Genomic DNA, 22748 nt, shown 5'->3' with positions numbered 1-22748 from the left:
TTGGCAACCTGTGGGGCCTAAAAACAAAACCTCAGGAGAACTGTACAGTGATTTACAGTGATTTACTTCATAACTAAAATGTAATTTGACCATCCTTGCTGCTGCCACATGTAGAAGACCTGTTCCATTTAGGTCTGCCTCACTTTTGTGGTTAATAGGGTTACAACTAATGATTATTTTAGTGGTTGAATAATCAGTCAATTATTTTTCAGATTACTCAAATAGTAAACGATTATTTCTGCTGCCCCATTCATCTCTGCTTCCTGTGGGTACGGCTCCTGTTCCTTGCTTTCTCTATCACTTCAAAACAATAGAAACCGCTGAATGTGGGATTTAGATGCTCTTTAAATGTTCAGATGATGTTTAAAGATGAAAAGTTTTGATGTTTACTCACTATGTATGTAATCTGTTGTGTTAAGTCACTTTTGGTGACTAAACTAAGTGTGAACCAAGTGAGTGAGCAGCACTTAACCTCCCCGTGTTTTTGTGTTCCTGTCCCCAGTATTTTGTATAGTGCATTTGTTACAAATTAGTTGAGATTTGAAATGTGAAATTCTTATAATCAACATTGTTGATTTTGTCATCTAACCATTGCTGGCAACTGAAAAGCTCAGAAGTGCTGTACTGTGATTTACTTTGCATTGTAATTTGCCACACATAGTCAGCTGTTCCACATTTAGGTTTCACTAGTGTTGTTAACACAGTTGCCCCAAATCTCCCCTTCTTTCTCCAGGGGAGAATGATGGGTGATGTTTAGGATTGAAACAGTAGTAATAAATAATATACACTCATGTCAGCTATAAGTTTGATTGAAGATCTGTGGTGTGCCCACGCAACAACCTAAGGACCTCAAATTCCGATTATTTCCGATGACGTGATTTCCGATTTCCAGTTCTCATGAGACTGGAGACTGTTTTTTCATGAAACAGTAAACTATTAAATCTGGTAGAAGTTTCACTCAAAGCCTCTATCACTGCAGTAAGGCAGCTGGTGGGTTCAGTTTGGTGAGTTTCTAAGTTGAATGAAACTACCTTAACGTTCTTTTGTCCTTTGGTGTTGTTGTAGTTTCTTGCTGATTTCTGGTCAGGTAGGCATGTCAGATAGAATCAGATCAAATAGATTTATATAGCATTTATTTGTGTTTACAACTAACACTGTAACAAAGCGGCTTTAAAAGTATACAGTATTAGGACAAAAGATCAATACTGTGCATTATCAGAGGTGAAAAAGTACTGAAGAATTGTAATTAAGTAAAAGTACATTTACTTTGCTAAACTTCTACTCAAGTAAAAGTAAAAAGGTACTCAATTTAAAAAGGTACTTTGAGTAAAAGTTACATAGTTACTTTTAAGTATGTGATGTAAAAAAGTACAACAAATAATAAATTAAATCGGTTTTAATGAACTATTAATTCCACATAATAATTTGGACCTTTCAGGCAGTATTTGTTCAGACCACCCCATAAAACATTTTCAAGAACAAGTGGTATAGGTTTCTATGATCCAATTTTTTAACTGTTAAAAGGTTATGGTCATATAGGAGACTATAAACTGTATTTTTATAGTTTTATAGTTTTACAGTTCATTATTATTATTATTATTTTTCTTACTTAGCTTTATCTGCTATTTACATGTTTTTTTGTTCACAAATTGTTTATTGTTCCCAATAAAAATTTAAGGAATCATCATTAAAAACAGGAAATCATACAAAAAAAATGTTGATCTGCGCCATTTTTTTTCATTCAGACAATTGTTTTTTTACTCAGTAACGGGGAGTTTTTTTCAATGTAGCAAAGTAAATAACTTGTGTCAAAATGTACTTGAGTAAAAGTAAAATTACCTATTTTATAAACTACTTTAAAAATGACATATTACTCAAAATCTACTCAATTACAGTAACGTGAGTAAATGTAATTTGTTACTTTCCACCTCTGTGCATTATAAATAAAAACATTAAATCCACTGTGAGCAAAACAAAGCTGACAGCAGGGCTGGGCGATATGACTTATTTAGAACTCATAGCTTGATGTTTTTAGTATAAATGATGTATGATACTATATGGTAAAAAAAACTTTTAAAGAGTCATAATAGTTTTGCTCATCAGTAACATCAGTATTAGGAGTGGGAATCAAAGTGCATATCACAAGGTGTTGCACATAATAGCAATGACCTCACAATACTGTGATTCTGCAATACTTGATATTGCAAGACAGTTCTCTATGTTACTTTTTTAAAAATGTGTTAGTGAAGAGGATGATATGATTCTAAATAGTAAATTATCAGGAACTGTGAATTTGTTAGTATTGGCAACCTGTATTCTTCACCACACGCTGAAGGTACACCTACCACTTCGAGTAATTAAGTTGTAAGAACGTTAGTAAGTCAAATTGGGAAACTTTTTGGGGGCTTAGAGTGGATATCTAACTAAAAATGGCCGTACTTGACGCCATAAAATATCATTACATCCCACTCCTAAACACTATTGACAGTGTATTGCCTAGCTCTAAGTGACAGTGGCAAAGAAAACAAATCTGGAGGCTTTGGGGGGGAAAATATTTGAAGAAACCAAAACTCACAAAGGAATCCTAATAATCCTCTAAATATCGTCACAATAAAATGTATATAAATGTATAAAAAAATTAACTATACTAATTATTTTAATTATGCTATTGTAGTCACAGCTGAGCTGGAAGCTAAGAATAATGAATAAAGTAATAATGATGGTTAAAGGTTGTAATATATGATCGCAGTAGCAGATAGTACAGACAGTATGTAGTAGTTTGGAAGAATGTGTCCTGACAGGAAACAGTAAAGTTAAAAACGACAGTTTATGTCCTAAATCTTTCCCACAGTAAACCAGTGGTTAGGAATCTTTCTCACCCTGATAAGGAGGTTAGTTTAACATATCTACATCTCTAAATCCCGCTAACATGAACCCCTCCAGCTCATTGTAAATAAAGGTTTGGAGTCTGTTCTCTATAGGAATGAGGGAATAAGCAAATCTTTTCTTCTGAAGGCCTGGGGACGTGGTGGTTATCTTATTTGGTGGGGAGTCGAAAAGTCACAAAGGCCGTGCTTAGCTCAGTGGGGTGTCCACTGTTGGTGTGGATTTGTAAACTGAGAACCCCTTCCCACAACACGCCCACAGCCTATAGCAGGGTGACAAAAAGTGAGATTAGGACAATGAGATTTGACAAACCTTGCTGCTGCTGCCACTGTAGTCGGCCTGTTCTACATTTAATTTCATTTAATCTTCTATGGTTAATACAGTAACATTAATAGACCCTTTCCTGCCCCAGCACCTATTAAACATTGTTTTAGGGGTGTGACATAATATGAGAAAAGGCAATATATTGTAGCGATACATCATTGATATACTGTATGATGTCAAATATTGATATTTGAATTTTTTTTGCATTCATTTATTTAGTATTAATGTTCTACCTACATATTTTATGGCAGTTTATTTCACAACATTGCAATATTAATGCCTCACTTGTTAGTTAGTGTAAGTCAGTAAGCTAAGCTACACACTTTTACATTAAATATTCATTAAAGTTTTATTTTAATTTTATAACACTGACACCAACAAAAATCCATAATTCCTGGTATTTGCTTATTTAGGAGTATTTTATCTTAGTAATGTAGGGAATTATTTTGTACTATTTCTTGATTCTGTATTGCACAATCACAGTATCGTAGTGTCAACATTATCGTGGGCAATGTATTGTAATTCTATTGTATTGTGAGATGCCTACACACTTTTTTTTAGAATTTAAACTGCAACTGCAACTGCAACCCTAGAAATACTGTAGAAATTATTAAGTCCTAGCATTGTAGCTTTGGCTTAGATTAAAAACCGTTGCCTTTTCCTGGTGTCTATTAGCACTGTGTCTCACTGTGGTCATCGTCCGCCTTCCCCTCTCCTTCTCCTTCTCTAAACAGGCTCACAGCGTTTAAGCTGACATGTTAGTGCCTGCCACTTCACTTGGCACCTCCACCATCAACAAAGCTGCAGTGCCGGGGCCTCCCTCCACACTGCAATTAAGCAGTCAGGAAAACAAAAGTCTGCCTGTCATTAGTAATTACTCATTCTCTTAATGCCCCAGTTGCCTCTGTGCTCTTTGTAGACCCGTTTTTGTAGGAAACCTATTAATACCCAAAATAATGCTCTTCCCGGTACCGAGTCCTCCACGCTTTCCCCTGCTGCTTCCTGACGCCTGGTCTGAGTTCGAACATTGACCTAAGATAATCGTACAGTCAGACCTGAAGATATTTGCTGTGTAGGACGATCAAAACAACAGAAACATTAGCAAATATTACATTATCCTATTCAACCTCACGAGGTGAGGACTGCTCACTCTGACAACACCGACACCGACACCGAGTGATAGAACTCGTCTTTCCTCTTTAACTGGAGTTAAACAACTTTCACCCTCCCACCTCCTCCAACACACACACACACCCACGCACACACACACATATACATTTTCAAAAGCACCTCTATCTCTTGCTAGCTCAGTCTGTCATTCACGTAATCTCAAACCTGTTTTTTTTTTTTTTTTTTTCTTCAAAATTGGTTTTGGAGATTATAACACATTTTTAGTTGTTCAGATGTTTTTTTGGCATTTTATCATTACTGTAGGGTGAGCTGTTCACTACAGAACAGTAAATGGTACAGAATAATATTTAAAAGCAAATTTCTGTGTCAAAAAATGAATGGAAATGGGACTTTTCGGCTCAGTTGATTATAGGGCTGCACAATATATCATTTCAGCATCACTATCGCAGTGCAAACATACACAGTAGTTACATCACAGGGTGTGCAGTGTCAAATAAAAAAAAAATTAAATACCTATTTTTCTGCTTGTGAGAAAAGAGAAAATCACTTTTTACAAAGTTGAATATATTCAGTTGATATAATGTGGTTATGCTAGATATTTTATTTATTTTATTAAAATATTACAAGTACAGAGTGTATTGTTAAAATTAAGTCTTTATGGATTATTTGACTTTTGATTGATTAAGAAATAAAAACCTGCTCTAAGAAATATATATTTTTGCCATTTAAAAAACAATCAATTTGTGCCACTGATGAAATGATATGTTTTAAAGAGCAATGGGATTGTAATAAATAAGAATAATGTTAAAATGATAGTATTTGAATATTAAAATGTGTTTGTCCTAAATTAATAAAACACAAGGTTCACTCACTGTCTATTATTAACTGTGAAGTTTTAAGGGTATTTTGTATAATTGTTAATGTTGCAGTTTATATAAATGAACTTAATATTTTGCACTTTAGTATTGTGTGATTTGTTTTTTTATTTATTTTATTTATTTATTTTTTTTAACATATTTATTTATTTTTTGCTATGCTACATTATTGTTATGTTACATTATTATTATCTTTTTACACAAAATTAGAGCCTTGGTCAGTTACTGTTGTTGCAGTAGTTATGAGAAAAATACCATGGAATATTGTAGTATTTTTTAGGGCCTTATTGCACACCCCATGTCTATATATTGTACGATAAATCATTGATGTAAAAAAGCCCCAGACTGAAGTTTATTTTAGAGCAGCATTTACACTGTGGGCGTGGCCTCTCTGATGTCATTGTGAATGTATGGATGAGCAGGTTTGGGAGGATGTGATGCAACAGCTTTTTTGATTCATCTGAGAGTGGGGGGAGGTCATTACTATGAGCAGAGCTGCACACCAGCCGTTTACATGGTTTACTCCTGTTTACCTGCTGCTGAAGTGCAGTGTTTCAGGCTGTAGCTGCTGGTTTACCTGACTGGGAGGGTCACTGGTTTCTCTCTATACAGCTGTTTATGTTTCAGTCCTGAAGCTCAGCAGTGCGCTGGGGTGTTGATAAATTCTCTGATTTTCTAAGCCTTTAGAATTTTAAAAATTGTTTTATTTTATTTCTAATTTCCTCCTGTTTTTCTCCAAACTTATCTGGCCAAGCTCCCCACTCATTCAGCTGCTACTCAGCTGTATATCCTCCATCACTAGTGATGCTACAACACAAGAAGGTGAAGGCTAGCACACGCCTCCTCCGACTCTTTTCCATCGGCTGCTGATGCAGTATTACAGAGTAGCATCACAGTGCTAACACTCGGAGGAAAGCGCAGTGACTCGGTTCGGATACGTCAGCTGACAGACGCAGCCTTGTGCTGATCCACATCACCCAAGGAGTGATGAGGGGAAAGAGCGCCATCTGCTGTACCCCCCCAGAGAGAGAGCAAGACCAGTTGTGCTCTCTCAGGGCTCTGGCAGCAGAAATCTCTGTTTTGTAAACAGTAACTTACCAAGTAAAATATGAAGTAAAACACAAATAAAATATTAGTGTAACAAAATTAAAAAGGTAACAAAAATAAAGTGTGCATGCATATAAACTGCAATAAATAAATACAAATTTTATAAAAAAAAATAAAACATTGCTTTTTGGGTCCCTCTCCCAGATCATAGCTTATCTGTAGGCTGTAGCTTGTAGACGACCCTTTGGATGGATCAGACACAGTGGATAGAGGCAATGGAAATTCCAAAAAAGGAATATACAAAACAATAGCTGCAGGGGCTCTGAGCATTTAAGTGGACTCCCAGCCTGCTGCTATCTGTGAAGCAGCCATAACAGATGTGTTTGTGCAGGCAGCAGCCAGTCTGAGGAAGACCCGACCTCGCTCCGTATTAAAGGTGGAAATCACAGAGCATCACATGATATGATATTATTACTATATTGCTGTAACGATACTGTAATTTTGCTATGCCTAATATTAGGGGTGTCACGATTCTCTAAATCCTCGATTCAATTTTATTAACGATTTTAGGGTCACGATTATTATTTTTTTTTTACAGCAGAGAGGCCTATGCCAGTTTTAGATTAGTCTATGGTCAGTCATTGGTTCGATTCATCAAATTTACAATATCTTATTTCAAAAGGTGGGCTTGATATAAGTGATGCAAAGTGATACAAGTGATCTGTAATACACCACATTAGGCACTTGGTCAAATTTAAATATTTTAATTAAGATATATATGTAATGCCATCTAGTGGCTTTTTTGGTAGCAGCAGTGTGCACTATTAAAACAGCAATGTGCAACATAACAAAATAAATAATAAAAAAATACAGGAACAGTCATGTACAAAATAATAGAACAATTAGAGCCTTAACAAACTGATCTCTATCCTACTATAACAGTTAAACATGAAAAATAAGACTCGGTCTCTGAGAATGAGAAGTTTATTCTTTAATAAAGATATATTATTAACTTTATCTGAGAGAAAGATGCTCCTTAAGGTACCAAAACTATTAACATATTTGAGGCTAGACAAAACAACTGTTATTTTTATATTTTGAAGTTTTTCTTTAAGAAGATGAGAATGTTCACATTCTCTGGAGAAAGAGCTGCTCTTTCAGCAGTCACAATGTCCGCGGCGTCGCTACAGCGTGCTGCTCCATTTGTGTAGTTTAGAGGGAGGGATCGTCGATCCTCTTTTTGACTTCGAGGCTCGAGACCATGACATAATTTCGATCGATTTCGATAAAATATCAAAATCATGACACCCCTACTCAATATATATCACAAGACAATTTAGTAACTTTCATAAGTCTAACTTGCGGGCATGAGTCTTGGGGAGTTTAGAGCAACTATGTTAAAATAAAACATCCATATTTAACACCATGTATCAATAATGTACCAAAACCAAAAATGACACATATCGCAATATTTTATCCTACTCCTACTACTTATGTTTTTTGAATTTTGTGTAGAGTTCCTCTCATGTGTGGCTCTTGGTTGGGTATGAATCTCTGGTTGTGTGGTGCTGGATGGATGGATGGCTGCTGTTTTTCTCCTTCTGTTTCAGTGATGGAGCCACTGCAAGACAAGAAGCTCTTTGTAGTTTCTCAGTCTTGTTTTTCAAGAGCCTCTCGCCCTTTCATGAGACAGAAACTGTATGAAAGCAATTAAACATGAATGAAATGTCATGTGGGCTGGTCAGTTTGTGTCCTGCCTTTATTATCTATGGACTTTTTGTGTAAATAAAGGATGAAGTAAGGTTGTGTAATGGCAAGAACCTGGTATGGTATGATACCACATGTGTTGCTATACTATGATATTTTTGATTTAATATTTTGAATATGATTTTTTTTATACTGTGAGCAAACCAATATATCACAATGTAAAAAAGATCATGTAATAACTTGTATAAAAACCTTTTATCCAGTCAGAAATGAGGATCTGAAGATGCAGGAGAACACTAGGTTTAAGTGTAGTTATTCCACTTAGGGGTGTGTGATATGTAGGGCTGGTAATTGATTAAAAAAAAAAGTTTGATATGATACATTTAATTTAATACAGGCAGTGAGAGACGAGCGGCTATGTGTGCATAATATTTCATTCATCTTTCGGTACACAGCAGTACCAAGACATTTTTATTGGAACCTTTTTGCTATTGAATTTTGATGCCCAGCCCTAGAAATATGGCTCTAAAATAGTATTGCAATCCAGTATTTTTGTGAAAGCAATATTCCTGTTTATATCGAAAAACACTGAACAATATTTTATTATTTTTCTTATTATCTATTTTGTATACATCAATACCACCAATACCTGATTAGTATATGGAGTCCCAGCCAAGGCTGGAGATCGCCAAAAGCATTCATTCACTCAATCAAATCACTGAACTTTAATAATAAATAATAATAAATAATAATAAAAGCTAGGCATGCTGGGACTGCTTCTATAAACATTAGTAAAAGAATGGGTCTCAGGAGCTCAGTGAACTCCAGCACTGAGGTACCGTGATAAAAAATGTCCTCACTACTAAATTATCCACAGCCAACTGTCAGTGATATTATAACACAGTGGAAGAGACTGGGAACAACAGCAACTCGCGCTGTCAGTGTAAAATAACAATAGATGATATCACAATTAATAAATATTAATGAGGACATTTATCGTACAAAAAGGCGCTAATGTAATTATTGTAACAGGTCTATTTAAATCATATATTCATATTAATGGTTTATACTGCCCAGCTATAGGGGTGGGCGATATTGCTCTAAAATAATATCACAATATTTCAGGGTATTTTTGCGATAACGATATACTTGACAATATAGGAAAACAGAAAAATAATTCATTAATTTCAGGAATGTAGTATAAAAGTATAACAGTATAATCATAATGTGGCACAAATAAATAATATAGAATAAAGTAATATAATGCAGCAAAAACAATTGCAGAATATTTTCATGCATATAAACTGCAAACAAAAACTATAAACTAAAACAATTATACAATAAATACACTTAAAGCTTCACAGGAAATAATGGACTACTTTTAAGACAAACCATCCCTATTATTACAATATGGATTTTTAATATCATGATATTTCTGTGTCACAATATATTGTATACAATATAATATTGCCCACCCCTACTAAACACAGCAGGCTGTAATACACCGGCCCTGGTCCCAGCCCACATGAAGACGTCAGACCGTAGCTATGTACAAATGCTCGTTGAACTGCAGTGTAAAATACAACTTAGTAAATTCTGGTCTGGACTTTATGGTGTAAAAACTTCCTAAAAAGAAAAAAATTAGACAAAGCTAGGCTCTGTGTGTCTCCTGCTTGAGGTCTGTTGTATCAGAGTGGATGTACTCTGGCTCAGATCATCCCTGTGTCATGTTGCCATCACTACAAACACTCGAAAACAAAGAGACCCTTCAGAGCTATGTGTGATCTCGGCCACAGAGTGCTATAGCTACTCAGCTAGATAAGACGATATATTTATAACACACTGAGTGACTGTTGTGAATTACATTACATTACATTACATTACATGGCATTTGGCAGATGTTTTTGTCCTAAGTGTCTTACAATAGTGAAGTACAAAAGTAATAGAAGTTAAAAACTTATTTAGTCAGGGCCTAAAGGAGGTCAAAGGGAAATAATAGGATAGAGGAGTGAAGGAGGGGAAGAAGGAAATGAGTTTAGAAGTAGTTAGTTAGTTAGAGGTGTTAGGAGAGTAAGCGCTCTTTGAAGAGCTCTGTCTTCAGGAGTTTATTAAAGATAGTGAGAGATTCTCCTGATCTGGTAGTAGAAGGTAGTTAGTTAGAGGTGTTAGGAGAGTAAGTGCTCTTTGAAGAGCTCTGTCTTCAGGAGTTTATTAAAGATAGTGAGAGATTCTCCTGATCTGGTAGTAGAAGGTAGTTAGTTAGAGGTGTTAGGAGAGTAAGTGCTTTTTGAAGAGCTCTGTCTTCATATCAGTTTATTAAAGATAGTGAGGGACGCTCCTGATCTGGAAGTTTGTTTTTTGCTTTTGTAATGTTACTGTAAAACTTAAAGGTTATTTGTTGTATAGTTGCTTTATTATGTTATATAATATATGTAGCTATTGCCTCCTTGTACCTTTCCTGACCAGTGCAGTTCTGTGCTCAGATCAGGCGTAATCCAGTCTGCGCAGGCCTGTTTAAACTGCTGGACGGGAGCTGAAGGTGTCGGACACAGCGAGGTGTGTTTATACGGCACAGTACTGCGTCTTTGAGCAGTGTGCCACTGTGGTTTATGGTGTGTATATATAAAGAAGCAGGTCTCTGGCCAGCGTTCGACTCTCAGAGACGGTGCTGCTGACCTTCAACAGAAGCTCCCTTACTGGAACACCATGAGAAACCTGTAGCTAAAGAAGAACACACACACACACACACACACACAGACACACACAGACACAGACACATACACACAGACAGTTTACAAGCTTTAACCCTGATCATCAAACAGGCCTAGAACTCTTCCAGGAACTGTGTTCCTTGTGTTTGATCCTCACAGTGATGTGTGTGTATATATAAAGTAAACGACACACTGTTAAACTTCAACATTAGTTTACATTCAGTAACTTGTGCCATTATTCTTTATCTCTGTGAACTGTGTTTCATTGATGAAGGCATCAACATTTCTGATTTACAGCACCAGTCAAACGTTTGAACACACCCCTTCTTATTCATTCAATGGGTTTTCTTTCTTTCTTTTTTTTTTTTTACATTGTAAATTTAATATGGGAGACTATATTAAAGGTATACAGGAACACATATGGAATTATATTATATTATATTATAAATGAAAAGTCTTACACAAACCGGAATATGTTTTATATTTTGGATTCTTTCCAGAAGTACATTTTTAATGCATTTTAATCTCAGTGTCTTCATGAGGGAGAGTCACCTGAAATAGTTTTCTCAGCGTCTTGAAAGAAGGAGTTTCTGGAGGTGCTGAACAATAGCTGCTGCTTTTCCTTCACGCTGTGAAGCTCCAGCTCATCCCAATTAAATCACCTCAAATCACCATCTCAGTTCATCAGGTTTAGATCAGGAGATTAATGTGGAGAATAAACACTTTTTTTACTGTTTAATACGTAATTTTATACATGTTCCTTAAAGTTTTCATGTCTTTAATACTAATTATTCTACAGTGTAGAAAATAAATTAAAAAAATTAAGAAAAACATTGAATAAGAAGGTGTGTCCAAACTGGTACTGTATATTAAATAAATAATCCATTTTATTAAGTGTTTCACCTTACATTTCAGCTGAATTATATTTACATGACAAACCAACAGATGAATATAGACCTAAATACAGTAAAACTTAACAGGAATTCCTAATTTTAAGAAAGTGTTTCATGAACCATAATCATTAAAGCTATGAATAATACTAGACTCCACAAGGTGAGATTTGGAGATGTTCTAATAAACACAGTGATGTTTAGCCACGTCTGTGTTTCACATGTGCTCAGCTGTTTTTCTGACTGACTCTTTCCATGCCCCCACTCCCCTTTCCAATAAGCAGTTGAAAGCGATGGCTCGGTCCACAGGATATGGAACTGCTCATTTCCTTTTGTTTGCTGGGATAATGGCTGGAGGGACATTGTGGCCTCTCTTTGGGGGTTTGGTGGAGTAAAAACAACAAACATGAATAACTTCAAAGACTGTAGTGAGGGGAAATCCAACTGAACAATATGATGAACTTCACCAGAAAAAAATATATATTATCCCTGTATTTCTGCCTTCATGTCTTGAGCCTGAAATGCAACACACATTTTAACCATTAAATAATGGTTTATTTATTAAAAATAAGCTGTCTGGGAACTGTAGTTCTTAAAACCACTGTAATTGGCTTCAGGTTAGTGTTCTGATACTCACTGTACTGGGCTGAGCGATGGACTTTGAAGAGGGATGTCCAGTTAGTGTTTTAGTCAGAAATGGTAAAGACTTGCCAGACTGATGAAGTGGAGCCAACAGATTTCAACTTTCAACACTGGATTAAACGAGTGTCTGCAGACATACACAAGCTCTGCAGTTCCATAGAACTAAGTCTGAACACTAGGGGTGCAGAAAAAAATCAATTCTAGCTCGAATCGTGTTTCTAACATTGAACAATTCAAAATCGATTCTCATTTTCAAAAAGTCTTTTTTTTTTTGCGGGTGCAGCTACTGTCGCGCGGAGCTTTTTAACTGTACAGCGGAGCTCCGCTACTGTCTCGCAGAGCTCGTACAGTCTCACGGAGCTCGTACAGTCTCGCAGAGCTCGTACAGTCTCACGGAGCTCGTACAGTCTCGCGGAGCTCGTACAGTCTCACGGAGCTCGTACAGTCTCGCGGAGCTCGTACAGTCTCACGGAGCTCGTACAGTCTCGCGGAGCAGCAACAGGACAGGGAAAGTTTTTGCTCTTACTGCCTCTCTCTATTAGGCTACAGAGGGGTGTGTAGTGTTGTGTTATGGTGTTTGTTGTTGCGCTGCTAAAATATGGAGGATAAAGAAGAAGAAATCCAAACGATTTGAAAGAATTTGAAAAAAATCGGAATCAAATTTGAATTTGAATCTGAAAAAATCTAATTGTGACCCCAAGAATCGATTCTGAATCAAATTGTGGGATTCCCAAAGATTCACAGCCCTAGTGAACAACAAGAAACTCTTGTGACTGAGCAAAGAATAGTGTAGAATGGTTTTAATCCTTAAGTCATGAATATTATCTGATTAACTGTCAGGATTGGCTAATTACAGAAATACAGGCCAATTGCCAATTAGCAAATGTGGGGCTGAAAATCAACCGATACAGATACATAAGTTTTCCATCTCTAGTATTTTGTGTTTAATTGTTGTGTAGTGCTAGTGTGCTAGTGTGTTGTATGGATGTCTTTTTAAAGTACTTTTAAAGTATTTTCTATATGGATATGAACATTACAAAAGCTCCCAGCTGTGCTTATTGCTAGACCTGATTCTGTGTTAAGACAGAGACCTGGAGTGACCAGGATGAGAAAAGGACCTTTATTATACTTGATATTAAAGCTGGGCGGTTTGGTACCAATATAGTTTCTGAATACTTTGACAGACAGTATGCATCAGCAGTGACTGGCAGAGTCTTAAAAACTGGTATTTTAATAATCTTTCTTGCGGAGTAAAGTGATTTTCATGTACTTTTTTTGCACATCATCCAGTTAAACAGAACTAATTAAACTGTAAGTACCAAAACTGTAATGTGCAGTTGGGTCTGTAGTGTTCTTTAAGCACTTAATATGTCCTCGATATGCTTTAAAAAAAATATATATATATTGCTATACGATAAAACATTTTAATATTGCCCAGATTTTTTTTAACTGATGCATAACTCATCAAAAACATTTTGTAGACCACTATTCCTGAGTAATAATTAGTTACATCTATAGGCTAGACAGCTGTGTAGCCAAAATGTTAAAATGTTTTAACTCTCCCAAAGTTCTTGGTTGTGTGGAGAAAGGAGTTCCAAACATTTTAGTTAGTTTAATTTATAATTCTATAATATTTTTACCCTCAGAGAATCCCAAAGTTAATTTCTTATTTACGTGTTTTATTTCTGATTGTTTGTATTGTTTAAACTACTGTAGGTTTAAGTTAAAAGTTAGTGCTGTAAAATGGATCCTGTCTGCTGAAGTTTCTCTCCCTCCCTGCTGACTCTGCCTGCCCTTCTGTGGGAGTTCCTGTAAGAAGGAGGAGCTTTCGGAGGTGAAGCCCGCCTCCAGAGTTGTTGACTGTCTAAACCCCCCCCTCTCTGCCTATTCATGGGGTCTGGAATGTGAGCAGCAGCTATGTGGGTGTATTATTCTCGTGGCAGAGAAAAGCCTCCAGTGACCCTCTCCTGCTTTTCTATACCGCAGGCATTTCATTCAGCGCGCCGGTACGTGCCGCCACATTTGTTTTGGAGTTGATCAGAGAGAGCAGCAGGGAACGGGCCCGGCACCGGGAGGGGTCCGCCCTGATTCACAGCGGTGTCACCCTGACGCGTGTGACGCATCACCAGCCACCGAGGAGCCTTCACTGAGGGCCAACTTGAGCATGAGCTAATTCTTATTGTCTGATTGTAGAGCCCTAATGGAGGCAGCTGCATTCCTGTTACCCTAGCAAGAGTTGAATGAATGAAGATGAGCATAGAGACCATCGCAGAAAAGAGGCGCTGATGGAATTCCTCTCGTTCATACACTTCACTGAAATCTGATTAGATTAGATGCTCCCGACTCGATGGTCTGGTTTGATTTGTTTGACTGGTAGAATTCGAGCTTTAATTCTTAATTGTAGGTGAAAATTGTAAGCATTATCCTCGGGGGCTGAGGAAACGATAGAAACAGGGAAACATGCCATTTAAATGCCCTTTAAATCACTGAAGATTAGTGCTGTGCCATATCGTATCGTATGCAATAATATCATCAACATTTTCGAATATTATAAAGGATATTTTATATTTTACTGTGAAATATGGTGCCATTTCATCCACCCCTAATTATTATATCAAGGTACAACTTTTTTGCTGTTTTTAGTAAAAGAAAAATTCATACTGTTCCCATTTCCCATTCTATATCTACTAGAGACTAGAGATTATATCTGTCCAGTATCATTTATTTTACTTTAATCCTGGATATATGGAGATATTTGGAGTGCATTATTATTAGTATCATGATATTCTGGATCATTTACTTCTGTTACAAATCTGCTAAAAATCTTGTTTTTTTTTATATCTCATTTAGGCATGTACCATATCATATCATATCGTTTGCAATAGTAAAATGTAATTTTCATTTTAATAATAATTTAATAATTTTTTAATTTAGTGTTTTGTCATATCGCCAAGAGTATCGTTATCGCAAAAATATCATGAAATATTGTGATATTATTTTAGGGCCATATCGCCCACCCCTACTGAAGATGTTCTCATAAATCTTTTGCTGAGCGTGAGCTGAGCGTGAGCTGAGCGTGAGCTGAGCATGAGCTGAGCGTGAGCTAAGTGTGAGTGTGTTTCTGTCCTGCTTTGTGTGGTTTACTGCAGTTACAAATTATTGAGTAGTTGTCACAAAAAGAAAAGTCAGACATTTTCAATTCCACTCTGACGGTGATATTTTTTCATGCTATATTTATCACAGTGTTTTGACACTCAGATGACATGTAGTGGTATATTATTATTTGTTGTTAAAATACTCCTTTTTGTGATTTTTCTAATTTTTTTGCTGCACATCACACAATTATTAAACAGGACTATTTGAGACGTTCTATAATGAAATTTGCATTAAATGTCAATATTCTTTTCTAGAGTCAATCAATGCTCTATAAGCCCTGATGTATCCTCTATATGTGTATTACAATACATTACTACACAATTAAATATCTTTGTATTGGCCAGCTGTATTGTAAAGCTAACTGATACTAAAAAGCAGAAGCTAAAAGAATAAAAAGTAGCGAATTTCAATGCTAGGATAAAAGCTAATTTCTTTTCTTGTTGTATTGCTACAAACAAAGTTAGCCCTGTGGTATCATACTCTAATCCACCATAAAATAAAACTCCTTCAGAGGCAGAACAATCAGTTTGTAAAAACAGCTTAAAACATTGTATAGCTCAAGAGTTCTCTGGGACTGTTATTAACTCTATATAACGCTATAGCATGTGGTGTCAGCTGTTATAGTGTGGCTGGCTGAATCTCAGCTGCTCTCTGCTGTGACTGAATGTCTTATTGCTGTAGTTTGTGTGTGCAATCACAAGACCTGGAGCATAGCTCTGCTGAATTGGTTTGGATTGGGTTAAATTTAGGCAGATCCTCGTTTAGTTTAGTTTAGTTTAGTTTAATTTATTAAATATGTAATAATTCTGATTTGTTCCACTGCTGGAAATAGTGTGTATGCTAGGTATTCAATAGTGTAAAGAGCTAGGGGTGTGCCATATCGTATCGTATGCGATAATATCACCAACTTTTTTGTATATCGTGAACGATATTATACCCTAAAAATATGGTGCCATATCACCCACCCCTAATTATCACATCAGGGTACTATTTTTTTACTGTTTTTATCAAAAGAAAATTCACACTGTTCTCATTTCCCATTATATATCTACTAAAGACAGATTATATCTGTCCAGTATAATTTATTTTAATTTAATCCTGGATATATGGAGTTATTTGGAGTGCATTATTATTAGTGCCATGACATTCTGGATCATTGAATTCTCTTACAAATCTGATCAAATTCTTGTATGTTTGTATTTTGTATATATCGTATGCAATAATAAAATAATTTTTTATTTTGTTGCAGTAGTGTATTCTTAAAAAAAAAAAAATCATACATTTATATCGCCAAGAGTATCGTTACTGCGAAAATACCAGGAAATATCGTGATATTATTTTAGGGCCATATCGCCCACCCCTATAAAGAGCCCTTCTCAGGAGGAACTCTGAATACAGTCAGGTTAATTAAACATCATATTAGATATATTTAGTTATTTATTTAATAGTGTTCCCTGCTTCTTATGGCTAACCTCGATCATTAATAAGAACAGCTGCTCTTATGGGGGATTGTGGGATTGTGGGATTGTCCTGGTGAGGAATTTTACAAGACTGATTGTTTAAGCTAGAAGTTAGAATCAAAAAGCCAGTGAAGAAATGCAGACGAACTTCATAATAGCAAGCAAAGTACATGAAGCTGTAGAGACAGGAAAAGAGTGAGTGTGTGTGTGTGTGTGTGTGTGTGTGTGCACGTTAGAGAGAGGGCGACGGAGGTGGGGGTTTACTCTGTAGAGCCAGGGTTCATTCCCATGTCTGCAGTGGGATTATTAACAGTGAGGGCTTTGTGCGGGGGTCATTAGGCTAATATCAATCCACTCTTTTTATTTGTACTTTCACTGGAAGAGAGAAAGGGGCTAGTGTGCCATCCTGATTTGTTGGGGGGTTTGTATGAAATAGTCTTTTGTTTTACATCGCTCACTGCATGTATTGTAGCACAATTCACAGAGCGTGCCATATAGACAACACCCGGTCTCGAGCTCCTCACGGTGAGCGGAGATTTAGTCTTTCTGCTTATAGAAGAAACTATAAAATGCACTGAATTTCTGCCAACTAAGACTACTTTTCAATCGTAAATATTTGATGTAAAATGGAAATTAAATCATATTGCAGTGTCTCCTCACTTCACACATTAGCCCCGCCTCCCCAGCTCCCGCAGCACATCTGTGTTCACAGCCAGAAGGGAGAGCCTGCAAACAACAGGTTCAAGTTCATTTTTACTTTCTTCTTGCGTAAATTAAAATAACCATACTATACCAAGTGTACAGGGCTAGAATACTACTGTTAGCTAAGCTAACTTAGCCTTAGCATTTGTTTGTTTACTAAAGACTCCATGCTTTTCTCTGTGGAAATGATGTGTGAGGTCACATGTGACCTGAATAGCACAACTGAGGAAGATTTATGACTAAAATTGAACTACTACTGTGCATTTTATTTTGTTCAATTTAGTTTTTTTCCCGCATCTATATTTGGCATAATGGCCTTTTTATGAGATTTGTTTCTAGTTTAATTTCTGACTGTCTTTAAAATGGTTCTGTGTATTCTTGTGTTGATCTGTGTTGAGTATTGCTTAGCTGTTTGGAGCTGTGCTGTGTAAAGCTGTGTTGAGCTGTTTTATGTTTTGAGCAGTGTTTAGCAATGCTGTGCTGTGCTGTGCTCTGCTATGCAATGTTGTGTTGAGCTGAGGTGAGCTGATCTGGGATATGCTGTGTTGAGCTGTACTGTGCTGTGCTGTGTTGAGCTTTGTTATGTTTTGAGCTGTGTTGAGCTGTGCTGTGCTCTGCTATGGTCTGTTGAGCTGAGCTGATCTATGCTTTACTGTGTTGAGCTGTGCTGTACTGTGTTATGGTTGGAGCTGTGCTGGACTGTTTTGGAGCTGTGCTGTGTTTAGCTGAGCTGTGTTGTGTTTAGCTGAGCTGTGTTGTTGAGCTGTGTTGCGCTGAGCTGTGTTTAGCTGAGCTGTGTTGTGTTGTTGTATTTGCTGGCTGTCTCCAGCTGGGGCACAGGCTGGGGCACAGGCCTCGTCCAAGTCTGGGGTCACTTCCCAGGCAGCAGACGGTATGCTCTTTATCTTGGAGGAAAAAGGTCCACATGGCCCACACGGCTGCACACTCAGACACTGTTTTTCATGGCAGACAGATCACTTTTTCCAAGCCGTCCTCTAACAGTGGCTGTCTGTCAGCCTGGCTCAGTCTAAAGATCCCCCTGGCAGCCACACGCTGTGGGATTTCTGGTCCTGTGCTGCATCTGATCGATCCGGGACGCTCTGTGCACTAGCACACTTAAACGTCTAGGAGTTTCTGGGCTTTCTTGGGTTTAATAGGCACGGCCACCGGGCGTCAAAGTCTGTGACTAATACACCTAACACCTAATTATTAGTTCATCTTAATTATTCCATTTTATTTCCCATTTACTTTGTTACTGCGTCTTTTTTGCTGATTGGTCTAAATCAGATTTTCTGCAGACACAGCAGTGCGAAAGTAATTCATGTAGAGAAGAGTTAACAATTAACTCTGAAGTGCCGGAGCCTTTCTGGCCTGAGAGTTTTGGAGCTGTCTTTATGTTAATGTCTGATCCAGGAATGCAGGACTGGTAAAGCCTTGTCGTCAGGGTGATGTCGAAAATGCGGCTCAGGCTTGGCCTTTCCTGCAGCGTGCCACAACACCACAACATTCCTCCTCACCCATTTACATCCACCTCCTTCTCCCTGTCACTCAGCCACCAGATGCACACACACACACACACACACACACACACAAGGAAACAGAGCTTTAATATGTGTTATGTAGCTAATCGATGTATTGATCTAGAGCTCTGAGTTGCTGAGAACAGTCTGTTCCTCCGTCCACAACATTCAGCCAAACAGCTCTTGGGATTTTTTTTTTAAGGGCACATTTGGGTTTAGTGTTTCTCAGACAGCTGCTGTTTTGTCCTCTGAAATAGTAGATCGACCGTGCCAACTTGAACTGAACTTCACTTTTGAGCATCAGAATTTGGGTAAACTTTCTTTGTTTATTTGGTTTTACATTGTTGAGTAATTGGATATTTTATAAAATTCGATTTTAAAAAAATCGAATACTATTTATCTGTTCTCACAGAAGAATAATGCCTGGAGACTAACAGCTTTAGTTATTTTTTATGAGTAGGATTTTTTTGAGCAATATGATTGTAAACTGATATCTTTATATGCTTTAAAAAAATGGCAGTATGCAGTCTTTTACAATATGATAAAACCTTAGCACCAAAGCACACAAGAGCTTGCTGGATATTTAAATAGTACATATACACCACAGTGGCTAAATAACATACAGGGGTTGGACAATGAAACTGAAACACCTGGTTTTAGAGCACAATAATTGATTGTGGTGACGGACAGTTCTGGTGGAAACAGGAGAGTTGAGGTGCACATTGAATTCTGCGTGATTTGATCAGCCGTGGTTTTATGTTTTTTGGATACAATCCGGGTTAGCACCCGAACATCCCTTTCAGACAGCTTCCTCTTACAGCGTCCACAGTTAATCCTGTTGGATGTGGTTGGTCCTTTTTTGGTGGTATGCTGACATTACCCTGGATACCGTGGCTCTTGATGCATCACAAAGACTTGCTGTCTTGGTCACAACAATTTGTCCTCTTTTCAGTTTCAGTTTAATTGTCCAACCCCTGTATATTATTATTAACAATAACTGTGTACCTTTTTGTGGTATTTGCACTAGATTGTGATGTATTGATCTATTGTATATAATTTGTTCAGAAACCAAAAGACCAAGACTCAAACAACCCCATTGCACACATGCAATATATTGCCCAGCTCTGAATGAATTCATGAATTTTGTTTATAAAAGGAGTTTGTGGTACAGTTATATGGCACAATAGATAGTAGGCATGTCCCTATCACAATAATTCTGTATTTTTCAATACCAATTTCTAAAAACAATAAAGATTTGCTGCCATACCTGTACCTCAGCAATGCTACATGTAAGTAAATTAGTAAACAGATACTTAAGTTAATTTAGCTCAGCTAACATTATTATCCTAGCCCTGTACAGCTTTCAGCTGTGAAGAAGCGGACACAACAAGTGATGCTGAATGTTTCAATTAGTTTAATTTATCATTTATCATGATGTAGAGTAAAAAGTAGAGTGTAAAAAAAGAGCTTAAATCTGCTGTTTTCTGTTTCACTGCCTGCTCTTCCCCTCACTCCCTGCACTGTATACAGCAGCGCTTTGATATGCAGTGCTGCCGGCGGAGCAGAAGGTTGGAATGTGGGCCTTCTGCTGCAGTTTATAATACTGCTAATGTTAGAGAAAACACTCACTTTAAATAAATTAGTCTTTGTTTAGTGTAAATGATTAAATGATATTAGTATTTTCAATTATTTAGCACTGAACAAAAAAAAAATCGTTTGTTTGTTTGCTGCTTTTTTTCATCCAAATAATGTCATATTTTTATTATTTTTGCATCACCTTGTTAATAATGTTCTGTTCTTTTAAAAAGAATAACTACTTTTTTCACCTTTTTATGTAAAAAAAGTTTTTATTTGGTTGAAAAACAGTCCAGGGCCAGGCTGTCAGAGATTTTAACATACTGGGCAGCAATCCATATAACCTAATTAGAGCCTAAATGACCTAACTGGAACCCGATTAGATCGTCCTAAATCATACTTTCGTTTCAGTTCTCGTAAGAACACAGACAGGACTGCAGGCTGGGCTTCACACCGCGGAGTTTAGAGTTTAGTTTGGAAACGCTCAGACTGCTGCAGGGTCATTCACAAGCATGCAGCTTATCTTACAGGAACAACACAGTGACATCAGGGCCTTCAGTGTTTTCAGAGTGAAGTAAGCCTTTGTCTTTCTGTAAAACCTGCTGGTATTTCCAGTTAAAATGCAGGTAGTTTTGACTCACCCGGCTCGAGAGTACAGTACGATAATCTTACTTTTATTTTAGATTAAAGGTGCTTTCACACCTACCTTGCTTAGTCTGGACCTTCAGATTTTATTCAGTTTGGTCTGAACTAGGAGTGTAAAAAATATTAATATTCTATTGTATCACAATATTTAGTTTTACTACACTGTACCAAATTTTTAAATCAGCATATTGGATCTAAATAATTAACACATAATGGTTATGTGTAAAGGTTTGTGTCAGACAGTGGTACATTTAGTGTTGTGTTTAAACCCTGCCTAATACACAGCAGTAGGGGTGTAACGATTCTCTAAATCCTCGATTCTATTTTATTTCTGATTTTAGGGTCACGATTCGATTTTCTTTTTTCTTTTTTTTACAGCAGAGAGGCCTATGCCAGTTTTAGATTAGTCTATGCTCAGTCATTGGTTCGATTCATCAAATTTACAATATCTTATTTCAAAACTTGGGCTTGATATAAGTGATGCAAAGTGATACAAGTGATCTGTAATACACCACATTAGGCACTAATGGTCAAATTTAAATAATTTAATTAAGATATATATATATATATATATATGTAATGCCATCTAGTGTTTTTTTTGGTAGCAGCAGTGTGCAATATTAAAACAGCAATGTGCAACATAACAAAATAAATAATAAAATACAGGAACAGTCATGTACAAAATAATAGAACAATTAGAGCCTTAACAAACTGAACTCTATCCTACTATAACAGTTAAACATGAAAAATAAGACTTTAAGACTTTTTCTGTCCCTGAGAATGAGAAGTTTTTTTTCTTTAATAAAGATATATTATTAACTTTATCTGAGAGAAAGATGCTCCTTAAGGTACCAAAACTATTAACATATTTGAGGCTAGACAAAACAACTGTTATTTTTATATTTTGAAGTTTTTCTTTAAGAAGATGAGAATGTTCACATTCTCTGGAGAAAGAGCTGCTCTTTCAGCAGTCACAATGTCCGCTACAGTGTGCTGCACCATTTACGTAGCTTAGAGGGAGGGATCATCCATCATCTTTTTGACTTCGATGCTTGAGACCATGACATAATTTTGATCGATTTCGATGAAATATCAAAATCGTGTCACCCCTACATAGCAGTGTTGTATTCTATGGTTATATTGCACTGTTCTGGTTGAATTTATTTAATAAAAATGATCTCTTTTTACTCTGACAATTTTTGTACAATTTGATTTAAACAATCACAATACATCAGCTTGGGTACAGCGCTAATCTAAACCAAAATATTCAACCTCAGGTGTGAAAAGTACAGAGAACCATGGACCGGACCAAAGGACCAGAACTTGGGCCCATTTAGAGAAGTGGTCTCTCATAGTATTTGCTGCACATCATTTAATTACCATATTTTACAGACATTTTAAATATATTTTTTGGTCTATTTCATACAAAAGGTGCACCGGATTTAAAGGCACATTTTAAGCTACAATAGTAAGAAAC

At 36.7% G+C, this 22748-nt stretch overlaps 1 protein-coding gene across 3 annotated transcripts in view; it reads left to right on the top strand.

Moving 5' to 3' along the window:
* Window positions 1-22748, top strand: part of wwtr1 (WW domain containing transcription regulator 1) — a 76656-nt gene that overhangs the window by 1558 nt on the left and 52350 nt on the right. The gene's annotated exons all lie outside the window — the stretch shown is intronic.

This window comes from Astyanax mexicanus, chromosome 16 (genome assembly GCF_023375975.1).
Source record: "Astyanax mexicanus isolate ESR-SI-001 chromosome 16, AstMex3_surface, whole genome shotgun sequence".
Taxonomy (NCBI): domain Eukaryota; kingdom Metazoa; phylum Chordata; class Actinopteri; order Characiformes; family Acestrorhamphidae; genus Astyanax; species Astyanax mexicanus.
The sequence above is the reverse complement of the archived record's forward strand: the minus strand, read 5'-3'. Positions and strand labels throughout refer to the sequence as shown.